Source organism: Gossypium hirsutum, chromosome A10 (genome assembly GCF_007990345.1).
Source record: "Gossypium hirsutum isolate 1008001.06 chromosome A10, Gossypium_hirsutum_v2.1, whole genome shotgun sequence".
In the NCBI taxonomy this organism is placed as follows: Eukaryota; Viridiplantae; Streptophyta; class Magnoliopsida; order Malvales; family Malvaceae; genus Gossypium; species Gossypium hirsutum.
In genome coordinates, this window is record NC_053433.1 from 97,126,674 (window position 1) to 97,133,692 (window position 7,019).

Consider the following 7,019-nt stretch of genomic DNA (forward strand, 5'->3'; position numbering starts at 1 on the left):
TTGAAGGCTCGATGATGCATTATGGGCCTACCGAATAGCATTTAAGACATCATTAGGAATGATTCCATATCGGTTAGTCTTTGGAAAGGCATGTCATTTTCCATTAGAGTTGGAGAATAGAGCTCACTGGGCTTTGAAGCAGTTCAACTTTGATCTTAAGCAAACCGGTGAGAAAAGGATGTTACAACTTGATGATTTGGAATAGCTGAGGTTGTTTTCCTATTAGAATGCCAAAATGTAAAAAGAAAGATCAAAAAGATGGAATGATAGTAATATACAACCTCGCGAGTTTAAAAAAGGTTAGAAGGTTTTGTTGTTTAATTCAAGGTTTAAGTTATTTCCTGAGAAGCTTAAATCCCGATGAAAAGGACCCTATACCATTTACCAAGTTTATCCTTATGGAGCTATTGAATTATACGACAATTACGGAGGTAAGTTTAAATTTAATGGTCAACGTCTCAAACACTACTGGGATGGTGAAGTTGAGCGAGTTGAATCCTCGTTCAAATTAACAGACCCTTGATTTTTCATGTACTCATTTTGTAAATAAATAAATAATTATAACTTAGTTTCTTAACTTATTACATTTAATTAATTCTGTCTAAGGAGATTGGAACTTAAGCGGGATCACTGTGACCCCGCCAACCTTGTAATTTGTTAAGAAGAAATTTTCTAATTAAGGTTTATTTTTTTTAAGTTTCATTTGTTTTGTTTAAATTTTTATGTTAATAAAGGGGGTCAAATTTGGCCCAAGTACTAATCAGTTTCTTTTAGTAGGTTTGTAGATACAATCTGACTTTGAGGCCCAGTACAGCAAAAAAGGAGGAAAAACATCCACACTTCGCTGCCACTCCCATTACTTGCAGCCTAAGTAGCCCTAATTTAGCTAAATTTTTGCTACATGTTGCCCTAATTCTTCCCTATATAAACCCCTCTCCATTCTACTAATTTTCATATTCCTCAAAGCAATTTGCTTAAACCCTAAAAAAATCTCTAAATCTTTCTTTTTTGCCATCAACCTCAAATCCTGAAAGAAACCCTAGCTCTCTTTCCTTTTTGCTGAAACCATCTACTGCCGCTGCAAGAAGATTATCGAAGTGCCGTCATTGCTACCACAGAAATGTCATTGTCGCCACCGCACTATTCTTGCAGTCATAAGATTGTTGCCATAACAAGTTTTCACCACTTTGCCAATTTCTTTCCTTTTCCCCTTGTGCAGAAACTTTGCCAATTTTCAAGAAAAGATACCATGCCTCGTAAAAGAACTAGATCTGCAAATACTACACCTAAAAACTCGATTTTGATCGATGAAGAAGTGAAAGAGAGATTTGATTCAATCTTTAAGCATCAAGCTTAGATGCCGAAAAAAGGTTTTAACTTGAAGAGTAATGATTTGATGGTTGTTCCTATACTGATTAGAAAAAAAAATCAATGCTCTCAAGTGGGAATGATTTTGTGATGCTCGTTCACTTCTCGATGATGAACTAGTTCAAGAATTCTATGCTAGTTTGACTACGGAAGATTCTACTAAAGTCGTTGTTTGAAATAAAAAGGTACCTCTTACTTTTAAGTCCATCAATGATTGGTTTAACTTACCTGATGTTGAAGAAGATGAGTACTACCCTATGATGAACAACATCAATTGGGACTTTCTTCAACAAGTGCTTGATGTTGTGGCAAATCTAGGATCCAAATGGATTATAAGAAAGTATGGGAGCCATTCTTGTTATAACACCCCTTACCCGAGTCCGATGCCGGAACAGGGTATGAGGTATTACCAGACTTAAACATACACAAACATGAAAAATTGAACATAAAATTTCATTCATATTCCAAAACTATTCAAACACATGCATAACGTCCCTTACACGGGCTTTCGAGGCCCTAAACATGCATTGAAAGTAATTAGGGACTAAACTAAAAACTTTGGAAGATTTTAGGAAAAACTTAGAAAATTTTCCATGAAACATGGTCACACGCCCATGTGGACACAGGGACACTCCCGTGTGCCTTCGACACACCCGTGTCCTCAGGCCATGTAACTCTCTATTTATGACGTCAGCAAACCAAAAGAACCACATGGCCAAGCCACACACCCTTGTGCTAGGCCGTGTGACGAATTAAGTTCTTGCAATTTAAGTGCAGACTTTACACGCCCTGGACACATGCCCAAGTCTCCAGGTCATGTCCTTCACACGGCTGAGACACACAGCCGTGTCTCTGCCCGTGTGGTCAGCACTTAGGCTATTTTCCAAGTCTTTTGTTACCCTTAATCCCAACCATTCTTATACACATCCAAGGCACATAACATAGCATCAATTTAATGATTAAACATCCTCAATTAAAGGACAATTATAGCATTTACATGCCATCATCCATGTGTTCTACATGCTCATTTTATACCACATCTAAACACACCAATTCACACTCATTTAACCTTGTCATTTTGTTGACTACATTTACCTTTATACTATGATTATCAATTTACTATTTTAATCTTAACTTAATCATCAAGCATTCTTATTCAAGGTATTATTATCTTATCACCATATCATAGAATTACTCTTTGGCTATGACCATTTCAATTGGTCATAAAGCATTCATCATGCAGATATGTCATAAAACTAACCTTTCATGGCAACAAGTATGATCACTTTATCACATCACAAAGCATTAGAACATAGCATGGATAGATAGGCTTACAAACCATAATCAATATGAGCCACATCTTATGGCCATATACAATAAATTGATATAAGCCAATATATTTGGCCAAATCATAAGAACACATATCACAATAACTAATTCCCTATACATGCCACTCACTCAGAAACACTTAAAATGTATCAACACTCCCTATTGATAGCTTGATAGTGTGATGCTGCCTCCGACGATCTCCAACCCCAAGCTGACCTGAAAACACTAAAAGAAATGGAAATGAGGGAGTATGCTTTAAACTTAGTAAGCTCGTATGAAAATAACAAGCATTTACCAATTTCATCTATAAAGTCTCATAACTACAAATTTATCGATTTTAAGGCTCATCCTTTTCAAACTATATTCATACATTACTACACCTTGACATTAGTCAATCATTCATACTCTTTTCATAATAAAACGTCTTAGCTCTTGGCTAACCATTTCAACATATGCTAAAGGTGAAAATCAATAATGTCTATTCATATTTCTCAAATCATATAATCTAACCTCATATAATGGACCAAACTCTTAAAGAATAACATATTAAGGTTCAAGTCAAATTGGTTCACAAGCCTTTCACATAATCATAAATCAAATTCATCATTTATCTATTCATCATGAATAGAAATTTACAATCACAAGATCATCATAGAAGTCATTCTTAAAAGCATCAGTCATTCATTTGCCTTCTTACCGTATTCCATTACGTATCATATACCAAGCCAAGTGCTCACAAGTTTTGAGTACGTACCTCATACCGTCTCATTACAAGCACACTTATTTTCTCACCTTTGTCATACTTATTGGATCCACATAGACTTATCCTCTGAACTACCAGTTGAACCACTTGGAATACTAAAAGATAATCGAGATATCTCATACATATCATACGAAGCCAATGCCATATCGCAGATATGGTCTTACATGTTATCTCAACTCAGTCCCGATGCCATATCCCAGATATGGTCTTATACGGGACTTCATATGATGTCGATGGCAGGTCCCAGACGTGGCCTTATACGAGGCCCCATAATGATGCTGATTGCATGTCCCAGACATGGTCTTATATAGGATCTCATATCACATATCACATGCTGCTCGCTTTGGAGCTACTCACAGGTCTACTCACATAAGTTGACAGTCAAGACATAACTACTCGGGCTGCTCACACAAGCTGACAGGTACCCGCAACACTTGTTGGGCAACCCAGCCACCGGTAGAACGTACAAGACTAGCACCCGGACCGCCATAACATATGTCACATATATCATGAACTCAGACCACAACTCATGAGTTTAGATCACATAGTTCCTAGTGATATATCACTTGTATCCTAAACTATTCCTAAGGTCCAAACAGGATTTTCTTCGAATACACCTCTCGTCAAACTTGTCCTTAGGACTAAATCATATATCTTATGATGGTAATTAAGCTCACGATCTCACATAATGAAATAGTCATGTTAATCACCTTTTAACATAAAATCACAATTCATAACATTGTAATCACGTATCATAGACATATTGTAGATTACTTCATATGCACAGCATACAAAATAATTTCATAGGGTATGTCACCATTACATGCATAGCATCAATAACCTTTAACTCAACTTAATCGAATTAACATATCAATTTAAGTTCAATCACAAACAACGATAACATTATCATAGGTACTTACTTGTCGCATTTTCGTCATGTACATCCGTATAAAAAATCATTCAATTTATGATATAATAGTATAGCATTACAATTCAAACATAACATTGCATTATTATTATCACACGAACTTACCTGGAATGTGAATACGGCTATTTAGTCCAATTTAGTCCATAATGTCAATCTTTCTCGATCTAAGCCCAAATCTCGTTTCTCTTGATCTAACATATCAAGTATAATTTATTTAACACTCACATTATTAAAATTGACCCAATAATCATACTTTATCCAATTTACACTTTTTCCCCTAAACTTTTACATATTTACACTTTAGTCCCTAGGATCATAAAGTGAAATGCATGCATTTTATTGATTTCCCAAGCCTAGCCGATTCATATTCCTTCTCATAGTAGCCCACATTTTTCTTTATTTTACACTTCTACTACTCACTTTTACATCTTTTACAATTTGGTCCTTTTTAGGTGTTTTCATGCAAAATCACTTAGTAAAAGATGTTAAACACACATCAAACTTTCATATTATTCCATTAAACATCAAAACACAAGCATGTCATAGATGGTTCAAATTTTAAACATGAAACCTACTTCAAAATATGGGTAGAAATAGGTAGATCATGTTACAAGGACTTCAAAAATGCAAAGAACATAAAAAATAGGGCTTAAATGCACTTATTATTGAGCTTGGAAGCTTGAAAACCCTATCCATGATGTCTTCTTGGTTCACACAGCCATGGGGAAGAAAAGATGGACAAATTTTGGCTTTTATTTTCTCTTTTAGTCCATTTAGTTACCAAATTACCAAAATACCCTTAATGTCTTTCTTTGAAATTTTACCTATCCAAGCCCATTTTTGTCCAAAATTTTAGAACTTGGTCAAATTACCATTTGAGGACATATAATTTATAATCCATATCAATTTCATGCCAAAATCTTATAGAACTCAAGTTTTATAAATTATTCAATTTAGTCCTTAAAGTCCAATCGGGCACTTTTCACATAAAATTTCTTCATGAAATTTTTACACAAGCATAAAAACATATCATAGACCATTAAACAATCATAAAATAGTTACTTTTATTTTATACTTGTGGTCTCAAAACCGTTATTCCGACTAGGCCTTAATTCGGGATGTTACACTTATTGAAGTGAATACCTAAAACCAGTAGCAAAGGTATGGTTTTATTTTGTTTGCTATAGTTTTATGCCTATCTCACAAAGTTCCACCATCTCGATGGAACGAATGCTTTTTTTATATGCAATCTTGACAGAAAAGTCTATTAATGTTGGGAAAATTATTCTCAATGAGATTCATGATTGTGCTAAAAAGAAAGCGGGAAGTGCAAATTTTCCATAATTAATCACTTCATTTTGCTTAAGGAAAATCTGAAGGGGCGATATGTTCAAGGATGCATTACAAATTATGATCTTGAAAGATTAGTAGAGAGGGTGCATGAGCTGAATCAAAGCGAGCAATAAGAGCCAACTGAGCCAGATACCGAGAAGTCAACAGATAGAACTAAGACTGAAGCTAATTCAGTTACAGACACTGAAGAGGAAGAATCTACTAAGGAACCAAACTGTCCTAAACCATTTGAAGGATTTGGAAACCCTGAACCAATGGCTGAGCCAGAAGAAGAACCAGCCAGGCTAAGTGTTGAACCTAAACCTACAACTCCTATGCCGACTTCTGCAAGTACTTCAAAGAAATCAGAGTTGTCAATTTTGATGGATATGTGCAAGTTCATGCACAATCAACAACAAACCTACTGGAAATATGCAAAAATTAGAGATGACTCAATTCGAAATGTTTTTAAGAATATCTCTAATACTTTTGTTCATGAGTTCCCAGATGCTATCTTTGAGACATTGATGGAAGATATTGATTCTACAAGCAGAGATGGAGCTGAAAAAGACAAGGAGAATGAGTCAGAAAAATAAAAGGGGGGATTCTTATCTTGTTATTTACTTAATTATTTTTAGGTCTTAGGAATTTATTTATTTTGTAATTAGGATTTTATTTCTGCAGAATAAAACATAGCAAGCATGAATAAACTTAACACTTCTTTAGAAAGAAAAAGACTAAGTGATGTGGTAATGGGAATAAACATGTCTAGGATTGGGTTATTGGAAATACTTAGTATTTAAGCAGTCTTAATGACTCACCTCTCTTTCTTTACAACCGTACTTGGTGTTCAGTTTTCATTCATTACTTTCTTCTTGCAATGAGGACATTGCTTCTTTTTAAAGGTGGGTAAAGCAAATAAATTCCTCAAATTTTTAAAATCTTCAAGTATGTTTCAATCATTTCTTTCATAAGTATGTTTTAATAAATGAATGTTTAGAGATATTTTTTGTTAATGAGATAGTTTGTATACAAATATGAATGATGATTTTATCTGAGTGAAAGTATGTTATCATGAAGAATGGAATGCTTGTATGATCTTAGCCTTAGTAATGTTTGCTATGAAAACTTAGTTTCTCTTGAGATTAGACATGCATGAAGGTTTATATATTTAGAATTGACTTAGTAACTTTCTTGAGGCAAAATCCTAGGGGACATAAAAATCTAAAATGATATAGGCACTATTTCTTTGGATCGTTTGAGCCTTTTCAAGCCAACCCTATGATATTAGACCCTTGA